Source organism: Hyperolius riggenbachi, chromosome 7 (assembly GCF_040937935.1).
Source record: "Hyperolius riggenbachi isolate aHypRig1 chromosome 7, aHypRig1.pri, whole genome shotgun sequence".
Lineage (NCBI taxonomy): Eukaryota > Metazoa > Chordata > Amphibia > Anura > Hyperoliidae > Hyperolius > Hyperolius riggenbachi.
The window spans coordinates 103,040,792-103,052,989 of record NC_090652.1 but is presented as its reverse complement, the minus strand read 5'-3'; positions in this window follow the sequence as shown (position 1 = coordinate 103,052,989).

The window sequence follows — 12,198 nt, the reverse complement described above, 5'->3', positions numbered from 1 at the left end:
GTGGTGGATTGATGAAGCAAACCAGCTGCAAAGTGCTGACGGGTGACGACCAGAGAAATTTCCTTGCATAATGAGTTTCAAATGTGCAGGGCTGATGTACGGGATTTACGCAGAATGTTAGGAAGACATGAAAGATGGAGATGAGTGGAGAACGCAGAGTCACATGAACTTCAAGGGAGAAGCCATATGTTCATAACATAGCCATCTACATTCATATTTCGAGTAGAGAGGAGCACTAATTTTGCAGAATCATAACTTTGCATCATAAATCTTTACATTTGCGATTACCATTGCTACATAATGTTAAGAAGTCGGGTGGAAACAAGACAAAAAGACCTTGTAGCTTGTAAGAAAATCGATTTTAAAAAAGCAAAGAAAAAATGGTTTTAAACTGTCATTTTTCTGAGTTAAAAAAATTAAATGAAATTAGTTGAATGTCCAAATTGCAATTGTAATTGCGAAATGTCACATTATTGTTGCAATTAGCAGGTTAAGATCATCACTAATTTCGAGATAACAATGGGTTTGTTATGTTCCTTTGATGATGGATAGTAAGGGTACGCGCATTGTTTAATGTGCATGCTATAATACGCACATAACACAGCGCACACTGCGTTATTTCATAGCATGACTGGTTGCAATAGAACCCCAGTGTTTTGTCACACGTTATTAAGGACTGCACTATAGACAGCAAGTCAGGGTAATTTAATCTGTTACAACGCAAAGATGTGAACATGCCCATACAGTGTGAGGGTAGTGCGTCCACATGATGCATTATTATGCAATGCAACCGACGCACCCTCAAAAGGGAATCTGAAGTGAAAATAAACTTGTGATATAATGATTTGTATGTGTAGTACAGCTAAGAAATAGAACATTAGGAGCAAAGGTATGAGTCTCATACAGCGGCATAGCAATAGGGGTTGCAGAGGTTTCGACCGTGCCGGGGCCCTTGAGCCAGAGGGGCCCAGTGGGGCTGTCCCACAACTGCAGTATTAGCTCTTTATTGGTCCTGTTCACTATACATTACCTCACTGGCACGATGCTTTCCACTAATGTTAATTGGGCCCCCCAGCACCCAGTGTACTATACATTACCTGTCCACGTCTGCCGCTAGTCCTCCGCTTGCTCTGTCCGTTGTCCATACCCGTGCTCCACATGGTTGCCGGCATACATGTAGGTGCATGTGTGACATCACACAAGTGCCCACGCTACTCCGGCAACCACGTGGGGCCCGTGTATGATGGAGGATGGAGCCCGGGACAAGTGGCGGACATGGAAAGGTAATGTATGGTGCACTGGGCATTGTGGGGGTACACTGTACATTAGGGGACAGCATCAAGCCAGCAAGGTAATGTATAGTGCACTGGGCACTGGAGGGGCACATTGAACATCGGGGGGACAGAGTTAGGGGTTTTGTCGCTCGTCACGATATCGCTTGCCGTTACTCCCCTGCACCTGATCGACCACGATGGCCTGACATATTGCAGCATGTCCAATCAAAATGCTCAGCCTGAAATTGGTTGCATCATCAATTGGGGGTGCACTTGTCGGCACCGATTTTCGTCTGATTTGATAATTATCAAATCGGATGTTCGATTGGCCGCCAAGTCGATAGATGTATGGGCGCCTTAAGACCCTTTTCTATAGAGGTAGCGTAGACCAAGTAACCTCTCTGTATATCTTTATGAAATGTGAGACTGGGAGGAGGTTTCTTGCCCACTATTTCCCCTTGGACCATACTTCTTCATTCTCACCTAAGCTGGCCACATGGCAAACTTGACGAGTATCTTGGTAAGCAAGTAGATGTGCAGAGGCGCCAAAAGGATAAAATATGTTAAAATGTTTAAAATATTCGGGTGGCGGCGGTGGACCGGCCACTCAGAAATAGACTCGATGCTGTCGCTTAAGATAAAGACAATTTATTCACATACTCCATGAACAGAACCGCAACGCGTTTCACGGGTATATTCCCGCTTCCTCAGCCAATAAACAGATAGGAGTACACTGTAAAGACAGAGACAGATAGCGTGTCCTTAGACCAATGTATACGTGTGCTGATGATTTTTGGTGCATAGTTATGTTAACGTGAATAATGGGTAAACAATGCTGTGGTTAGAGGTATACTTGGAGAGGGGGTGTGGGGCTGTGCGGAGATTGTTATAAGAGTTAAAAATCGTAGTGAAAAAACGGGGGGAGGGGCACAGAAGGGGGGGGCAAAAAAAAGGGGGTGGGGAACTATTAGGGGAGGGGGGGGGCGGGGTTAGGGAAAAATTAAGGGTGGCAAAACACAATGCAATCAGATGTAATAAAATGCAGAAAACCAGACTCACCAGTACAGTCTCAAGGTCACGAATAGCGCCTCTGTACCAGTGAGTCTGGATTCCAAGTATAGCATCGAGTCTATTTCTGAGTGGCCGGTCCACCGCCGCCACCCGAATATTTTAAACATTTTAGCATATTTTATCCTTTTGGCGCCTCTGTACATCTACTTGTCAAGATATCCACCCTTGGTGGTTGGAAGGGTGACAAACCCTCCTTTCCTTCTTCAGAGAGCGACATCTTAATCCTGAGTGGGGACAGGTCTGATCTCCCCACCTGCCTATATAGTGGTTGCCTAAACGGTAACCCATGTTTGTAAGTATAATACTTACTCCACACTAATTCTCCCTGATCCAATACATGCTACACTATATTGGGCTCTCGGTTTCTCTGTTTTATCTTGGTAAGCAAGATTGGGGCCGATTAGCTGTGGGACCGAACTCATAAATATCACTCATCTTTATTTCTGATGCAGTCCCATCAGAAACTTCTCACTTTGTAAGCTTGCATATCAGTTAAAGGGACCCCGAGGTGAGAGAGATATGGAGGCCCCCATATTTATTTACCGTATATACTCACATATAAGCCGACCCGCATATAAGCCATGAAAAACCAGGGAAAAATGATTGACCCCCATATAAGCCGGGGGTAGGAAATGCTGGCCGTGTGATCCCCCCAGTGTGTCCCAGTATAGCTAGTATAGTGCCCAGTAAGGGTAGGTAGTGCCCCAGTATAGCTAGTATAGTGCCCAGTTTAGCCAGTATAGTGCCCAGTATAGGTAGGTAGTGCCCCAGTATAGCTAGTATAGTGCCCAGTATAGCAAGTATAGTGCCCCAGTATAGCTAGTATAGTGCCCAGTTTAGCTAGTAAAGTGTCCAGTTTAGCTAGTATAGTTCCCAGTATAGCTAGTATAGTGCCCCAGTATAGGTAGGTAGTGCCCCAGTATAGGTAGGTAGTGTCCAGTTTAGCCAGTATAGTGCCCAGTATAGGTAGGTAGTGCCCCAGTATAGCCAGTATAGTGCCCAGTTTAGCTAGTAAAGTGCCCAGTTTAGCTAGTATAATTCCCAGTATAGCTAGTATAGTGCCCCAGTATAGGTAGGTAGTGCCCCAGTATAGGTAGGTAGTGCCCCAGTATAGGTAGGTAGTGCCCCAGTTTAGCTAGTAAAGTGCCCAGTTTAGCTAGTATAATTCCCAGTATAGCTAGTATAGTGCCCCAGTATAGGTAGGTAGTGCCCCAGTATAGGTAGGTAGAACCCCAGTATAGGTAGGTAGTGCCCAGTTTAGCCAGTATAGTGCCCAGTATAGGTAGGTAGTGCCCCAGTATAGCCAGTATAGTGCCCAGTTTAGCTAGTAAAGTGCCCAGTTTAGCTAGTATAATTCCCAGTATAGCTAGTATAGTGCCCCAGTATAGGTAGGTAGTGCCCCAGTATAGGTAGGTAGTGCCCCAGTATAGGTAGGTAGTGCCCCAGTATAGCTAGTAAAGTGCCCAGTTTAGCTAGTATAATTCCCAGTATAGCTAGTATAGTGCCCCAGTATAGGTAAGTAGTGCCCCAGTATAGGTAGGTAGTGCCCCAGTATAGGTAGGTAGTGCCCCAGTATAGCTAGAAAAGTGCTCAGTTTAGCTAGTAAAGTGCCCAGTTTAGCTAGTATAGTGCCCAGTTTAGCTAGTATAGTACCCAGTTTAGCTAGTATAGTGCCCAGTTTAGGTAGGTAGTGCCCCGGTATAGCTAGTATAGTACCCAGTGTAGGTAGGTAGTGGCCAGTATAGTGCCCTGCTCGCCCCCTACCGCCGCCGCCGCTGCTGCTATTACCTGCAGCGGCTTCCTCTTCCCCGGCGCTTCCTCTTCCCCGCTCTGCGCTCTCATGCCCGTATGAAGAGATCACAGCAGCGCGCCCCGGCGCTGCTGCTGTGACGATGCAGGGGGCAGGAAAGAGTGCGGCTCCCTGTAGCGGCGATCTGTATCGCCGTTACCAGGGGAACCGCTCTTTCCTGCCCCCTGCATCATCACAGCAGCAGCGCCGGGCGCGCTGCTGTGATCTCTTCATACGGGCATGAGAGCGCAGAGCGGGGAAGAGGAAGCGCCGGGGAAGAGGAAGCCGCTGCAGGTAATAGCAGCGGTGGCGGGAGGGGGTAGCGGGGGCCGCGGACCACCAGGGAAGACTCGCATACAAGCCGACCCCCCAACTTTTGATCCCCTTTTTGGGGGTCAAAAATTCGGCTTGTATGCGAGTACATACGGTACTTTTAAACAATTTAAGTTGCCTGGTAGTCCTCCAGATCTTGTGTCTCTAATATTTTTAGCCATAGACCCTGAACAAGCATGCAGCAGATCAGGTACTCTGACTCAACTGACTCAGGTTTTACTGGACTAGCCATATGCTTGTTCCAGGGTTTTGACTCAGATGCTACTTAAAGAAAACCTGAACTGAAAATTAAAAGTCAAAATAAGCATACACAAGTCATACTTACCTCCAATGTAGTCTACTCTTCAATCTCCTTCTCCTTTCCCGCGTCCTGTTTGGCCACTGTGATCAAGGGAATTCTCCGCCTTTCTGGTCAGCACACTGTTAAACTGTAACATCACCCACTTGAGCCATAGGGAAACATAGACATTACTTGGCATCAGGGCCGGATTTACAGCTCAGGAGCCTATAGGCACAGAAGTTGTGGTGCCCCTAAACTCCGCCCCTCAGCATAGGCCCCACCCCAAGTCACGCCCCTATGATTATGACATAAAAGTTGCATATGGTCTCACGGGCGGAACCATGGCTCAGTCATCAGGCCAATCACTACACCCGCTGCTACCCAGTGAGCGCAATGATTGGCCAGATGATGGAGCAATGGACTTGCCCATGAGACCATTGTCTACAGTGATGACACAAATTACTGTACATCATCGTCTTTGGCTGAAGCTTCACTCGGGACACAGCATGACATGGAGCTGGGGGAAAGCGGAGGATTCAGGAAGACAGAGGAGGACACAGCGGGACATCAGAGCACAGGGGGTACAGGGTAAGACACGAGGACATCAGGAGGACACGGGGACAGCGCAAGGAAGAAGGACAGCGGATGACACAGGAACAGTAGAGGACACAGGGACAGCAGTTAACTTACCCTTTTCGCCGCCTATAGCAGATGCTCTCCACATTGCGTTTCATGTCCCTCCACTACCTCCACCCTCTGGGTTTGAAGGATTGGAAAGATGGAATGCTATGGAAAGCAACGTGAAGCGCATTGCCTATACAGTAGGTGGCGGCTAGGATAGGTTAACTGCCTCCCTGTCGTGGTCCTCACATTTAAATTGAAATTTGGAAAAACACCAAAGCTCATCCCCAATTAGAAGATGTCCATGCTATATAAATAATAGATAAATAATATCAATAAAGCTAGGATATGACACTAGCTATGGTAGGAATTACAGGGGGATGCATAGAGGGTGGCCATGGAAGGAATGCACAGAGGGTGGGCACAAAAAGAATGCACAGAGGGAGGGGGTGGGCACAAAAGGAATGCACCTTGGGGCGGGCATGGAGGGAATGCACAGAGGGTGGGCAAAGGCAGAAGATGCTCAGAGAATGGGTATGAGGGGGAAGCACAAAGGGTGGGTGCAGGGGGGCACACAGAGGGGGGGCATGGGTGAGGTACGCACACAGGGTGAGCATGTGGGGGGAGCACGGGTGGGAGACGCATAGAGGGTGGCTATGAGGGGGAAGCACAGAGGGTGGGCAGAAGGGGAATGCACAGAAGGTGGGCACTGGTGGGGTACACACAGAGGGTGGGCATAGGGGGAAGCACAGAAGGTGGGCACAGGCAGAGTACACACAGAAGGTGGGCATAGGGGGAAGCACAGAGGGTGGGTACAAAGATGGTGGGCATGGTCTGGGTACACACAGAGGGTGGGCATGAGAGGGAAGCAAAAATGGTGGGCATGAGGTTGAAGCACAGAAGGTGGGCATGTGGGGGAAGCACAGAGAGTGGGCACAAAGAAGATGGGCTTGGGCTAGGTACACACAGAGGGTGGGCTTGAGAGGAAAGCACAGAGGGTGGGCATGAGGGGGAAGCACAGAGGGTGGGCATAAGCAGGGTACACACAGAGGGTGCTCTGGGTGGGCGCACAAAGGGTGGACTGGGCATAAGGGGGAAGCACAGAGATGAACAGGGAAGCAGAGGGTTGTAAAAAGCGTGAGTAAAAGCATAGTGAAGAAGCCAGGCAGAGTAGATTACCTTCTCCCTCTGTCACTGTATCATCCTCTGTATATCCCCATCTTTGAAGCAGGCAGGCTGATCTCTGGCTGTTTTTTCTGCTCTTCCGACTTCTGTCTGCTAGCTGACAGCTCTTTTGATCGTCTCTGCTGCCCCTGTCCTCCTCCTTCTCCTCCCTGTGAGGCTCAAAGTGCTCCGGGATCAAGACATGCTCCAGTGCTCCTTCACTCTTCTTAAATTTCGCGCTACAGCTACAGCTGTCCATGTGACATGCAGCCAGGCAGCCTGCCCCAGCATTCACTACACCAGAGGAGGAAACAGGAAGGCGGTGCTCTGCAAATCTTATGATACCAAACAGCTCTTGCCGGGACTGCTGCAAACGAATCCGCTCCATAGCAATAGCTGTCCGCCTGTCTGCACGCTGAGTAAGTCACTTACTCAATGTATGGTACAGACAGGCGGGCAGCTATTGCTAAGGAGCGGAATAGTTTGCAGCAGTCCCGGCAAGAGCCTAGCCCAGCCCCGCCACGTCTGCCATGAGCCTTTGGTAAAGCAGCCGCTAGGATTGGAGAGCTGAGCCAGACGCAGAGCGGTGAGTGACATCGCACTTCCGCTCCGCTCTGTTCAGAGAAGGGGAATGTCGGGTACTTCCGCCTCTGTGAGATAAGGCGCCTGTAGGCACGTGCCTTCAGTGCCTTATGGTAAATCCGGCCCTGCTTGGCATATCAGTTGTCCTCTCAGCTATAACTGACAGCAACTGATAAATAACTGACAGCAACTGATATATTTCAGTTCTGACAAAATGTTGTCAGAAGAACATGGTGAACTTCAGAGAGGAACTGACGGTGAGGTAACTATGTAATGTTCATTTGAAGTTATCTCATGTGTTTATTTTAAATAATTTCACTCAGTACAGGTTCCCTTTAAGATGGAAGAGTAACAGGACTGCCAGGCAACTATCATTGTTCACAAGAAAATACATATGGCAGCCTCCATATCCCTCTCACCTCAGGTTCCCTTTAAAGATCCCACAACTGACTAAGATCACTGCGAAACCAGTACAATATCCTTTGTACTTTTGTTATATATTACATGATTTTGCCTACAAGAAAAATACAAACAAGATTACCCACCCTTTCCCCTTTTCAAAGCCTAAAATGAATACCTTGCCCTGCCATCCTCTTTCAATATGCTATCAGCTAGACCAACTTATAATTTTTGACTTATTATCCTACCACTAATTATATTAGACATGTAAAGACCGTTGTCTGTCATACTTACATATTCCATCCTTCCAAAATAGCCATAACTGGTGAGATGGATGTGGAAATTCTATCACTGTAGTAATGGTTCCAGCACACCCCCAACAATCTAACCTCATATCGAGTATTAACCTTTCTCGGGCAACATTAACAAGCTATAAACCATTGCAATAATGGCTTCTATTAATGATTCTCTTGTCATTGTGCCCTGTAAGTGGAATTCCAGTGCTTGATATTATACTTCCAGCCCAGGCACTCTCTCTTTGCATGCAGGCACATCTATCTCTTATGCAGTAGATCGGATTCTCATTTGCAGACATTGGGACATACAAAAGTCTGAATGGAAAAATGAATGTCTTTCACTGCAGCAAAGCAATAATAATGTAAACATACAATTTTCTCAAGTCTTTGAGTGCGCTCATAATGGGCAACAGGCCTGGATTTATAGCAATGTTCCTGGTATTGCATGGAAATAATTCTTCAACTTTTAGTAAATGTATCCGAGGTCTGCTTCTTACACATGTTATCATCAGCCAGGTAAATTTGCTATTTCAGGAATGAAGAGGGAGAAAGTAGGCTTGCTTTATGCATCAGCCTCTGAGAAGCTGACTAACCTACACTTAAAGGGTACCTGAAGTGACAAGTAACATGATGAGATAAAGATGTGTATGTACAGCTCCAATCTTACTTAGGACAAGGCTGTATTTCTTTTTCCTTTTTTCTCAGAATCTAGGGTGCCAAAATGACAGCTCCTTGGCCGACTGTAGCAGAACTCACTGATAAATAATTAGAGGCTGTGCATTTATATGTGGTTGTGAAAAAAAGACATTTGAGTGCAGGGAACACTTCAGTAGTTAATGATTCATCTGTATGGGAGCTAAATAACATATTCAAATGACCCTTATGTATCTTTGACAGTCAAATATTTAAAGGAAACCAGAGATGAACGCTTTGGCACAAAATAAACATATCCCCTAATAGATTTTACAAAATAAATACTATACCTGGTATTTTTGCAGCTCTGGTGTGCCTTTTTTTGTATTTTTTTTACTAAAACTCCATGCAAAACACAGTTAATCAGAAAAGCATATTATTTAGTGGGCTGTGTGCAAAATGAAATCACCATTTCTAAAAAAAAAACAAAAAAAAAAAACCTCTTATGACTAACTAATATAGATACAAAAAAAAAAAAAAGGTTTTCAATATATCCTTACATTAGCAGCTCCTCCCATCTCATCACAGCTCTCTGTGATGCTGCAAATATACAGAAGAGGAAAGCAGAGCCAGAACGGGGCAGGCTTGAGCTTGAAAAGACATCAGAGAAGACAGACTGAGATATAATGATCCCTGAGCAAAGCCAGACTGAATGCTCAGTCAGTGATTTTATCAAGGCTGAAAACAAGCAGGCTGAGCAGTGAAGGATGAAACAGAGAGCAGGATAGGTGTTTTCTCTAAAGTTCCCACTGATATATATGGTAAAATACATGAGAGTGCTTTGTCTCTGGTTCACTTTAAAAGCAGATTTCAACCTTGAAGGGATACTGTAGGGGAGTCGGGGGAAAATTAGTTGAAGTTACTCAGGGCTTCTAATTGTCCCCCACAGACATCCTGTGCCCGCGCAGCCACTCACCGATGCTCCGGCCCTGCCTCCGGTTCACTTCTGGAATTTCAGACTTTAAAGTCTGAAAACCACTGCGCCTGCATTGCCGTGTCCTCGCTTCCCCTGATGTCACCAGGAGCGCACGGCGCAGGCACAGACCATACTGGGCCTGCGCAGTACGCTCCTGGTGCCATCAGCGGGAGCGAGGACACGGCACCGCAGGCGCAGTGGTTTTCAGACATTAAAGTCTGAAATTCCAGAAGTAAACCAGAGGCGGGCCGGAGCATTGGGGAGTGGCTGCGCAGGCACATGATGTCTGTGGGGGACCATTAGAAGCCCCGGGTAACTTCAACTCATTGAAATGATTCTACAAATAATAGTGTGTGTCACTCCAAATGACCATTTCATGTTCTGACACTAAATCAACTGCAACTGGGAACAATCTGAGTTATGCTGTCATTTTACCATTGATTGTGCCTTCTCACAGCTCTATTCACTTACCTATACATAGAAAGGTACTGAGATTTTTTTTTTCTTTTTAGGAAATTAAAATCTAGTGTGTGTACAGATTCATTGTACAGAGTTTCGGCCTCTCCCTGTCTGAACATTGCAGACTTCAGCCAGGAGTGACTGAATCTCTTTGATTCATGTAGCATGGGCTCACGTGAGTTTTAATTAATTCCAAAGAAATATTTGTATTAAGGCTTGTTCTACATGTGTCTCTATTGCATTATTAAATTACTTGAATTAGTTTTTCTCTTTGAAAAGCTGATGATAGTCTTAATAAGATTTAATCAGTTTGTGACTGAGATTTGTGTCCCCAGCTTTGATTCTCATACAATCGTGTCCAGTGGACTATTTATTACCCTATGGCATTGATGTCCAATAGTCTATTTCACAGCAGTGTTGCTTGTCAGTGACCTTAACCCTAAGGTGGTGCCTAACCCTAAATCTCCCCCGGTGGTGCCTAACCCTAAGACCCCCCTGGTGGTGCCTAACTCTAAGACTCCCCTGGTGGTGCCTAACCCTAAAATCCCCCTTACTGATCGTTTTATTGTGTGGATAATAATGTTTTACAAATAGTGACTGTAATAAATAAATATATTGCAATTTATGTTAAGCACTGATCACTTTATTTTGTGAATAATAATACAAACAGTAAGGGATACAATTTTAAATAATGTTTTAGTTAAATACGATAAATATGTTTAGTATTTTTGTAAACGTTATTCGTCACGGGTGCATTTTGTAAACTTAAATCATCAATAGCGCCGTTAGAAAACATTAAAAATCCCCAGGCGCCGTTTGTAAACGTTAATAATCTCCGGCACCCTTTTTTTCCTGTTCGGCACCCATCAAACGATATTTATTATGGGCGTGAATGGCGGCGCCCTTTTTGTCCACTAGCTGCCGGCGCCCTTTTTTCCTGCTTCTGACTCGGACCCCATATAATTTAGTGCTTTATAACACCAGTTAAAAAAGTGAGTTGCAGCACTAGCAACCACTGTTTGCCCCCAGTCTATCTAGTATTCAGGGGTGTAACTATAGTGGAGCAGCCCCTGTCCAAGTTGAAGGGAGCTAAGATTAGATCAACACTGCAAGAATGTTTGCAGAAAAAGGGGACATGAAATGGAAAATTTTGAAAAAGAAAGCAGAAATCTCGGCTCCCTTCAACTTGGACAGCTCTACAGCGTCGTGTTCCTATGGTTACCCGATGCTGTTCAACTGGTGACACGGCCACGCCACATCCGCCCACTGCGTCATCGCACTTCCGGTTTTCCTGGCGTCTCGGCAGATATAAGGTCCATCCTCCCATTCATTGACTAGCCTCCTCTGAAGCGGGTCGTGCCCGCGTAGTGCACTAAGGCTGCCTCTCGTCTTTCCCCCTGGCCTCCAGAACTCTTCCATCACCTCCACGTAAGTGCCACTTCACCCTGCACTAGCCTTTCAATACTTGCGCTCCTGAGTGCCCTTTTCACCTCTGCTTTCCCCAGCATCCCCTCAACCGGGGCATCCATCCTCTACTAGTGCAATTTTTGCACCTATCTTTGCACTTTTTTCACCTGCCTCTATATAGAGAATATTCCCCCTTTTTATGCCTAACTGTTACCCTTGCACATTTTTTTGGGGAAACATGCAATACCTATTAATTTGATTGTACTATATTATATATAATATATTACTGTATATAAAAACAGGGAACACCAAGAGCCCCAATAGTGTAATTCGTACTGGACAAGGTGGCAATACGTTTGTGTTGCTAGATACTCACAAGTCAGGGTCACCAGCAGGCAACCACTGTAAAGGCAGGTGGGGAGATTGTCCTGACCCCACTCAGGATTAAGAAGTCACTCTCTGTAGACAGGAAGAAAGGGTAGCACCCCTCCACCAAGGGTGGACTCAAAATTGTATACAATGAACAGAGGCGCCAAAAGTATAAGATTAGATTAAATGAGCTTAAAAACCAACTTAAATGGCAAAATTGAAGGAGGAAGTGGTGGTCTTACCTCTCTCAAGCAGACAAGACAACGACTGCAATTCAGACAGTCAAACACATTTATTAGGAACTCCAAAAAGAAATGCAACCCCGCTTCATCAGGCAATATAGGGAGGAGTATCAAACAATCTGCACAAGGATTCAAATTAAGCGCCTCTAATTTGAATCCTTGTGCAGATTGTTTGATACTCCTCCCTCTATTGCCTGATGAAGCGGGGTTGAACCTGCGAAACGCGTTGCATTTCTTTTTGGAGTTCCTAATAAATGTGTTTGACTGTCTGAATCGCAGTCGTTGTCGTGTCTGCTTGAGGGA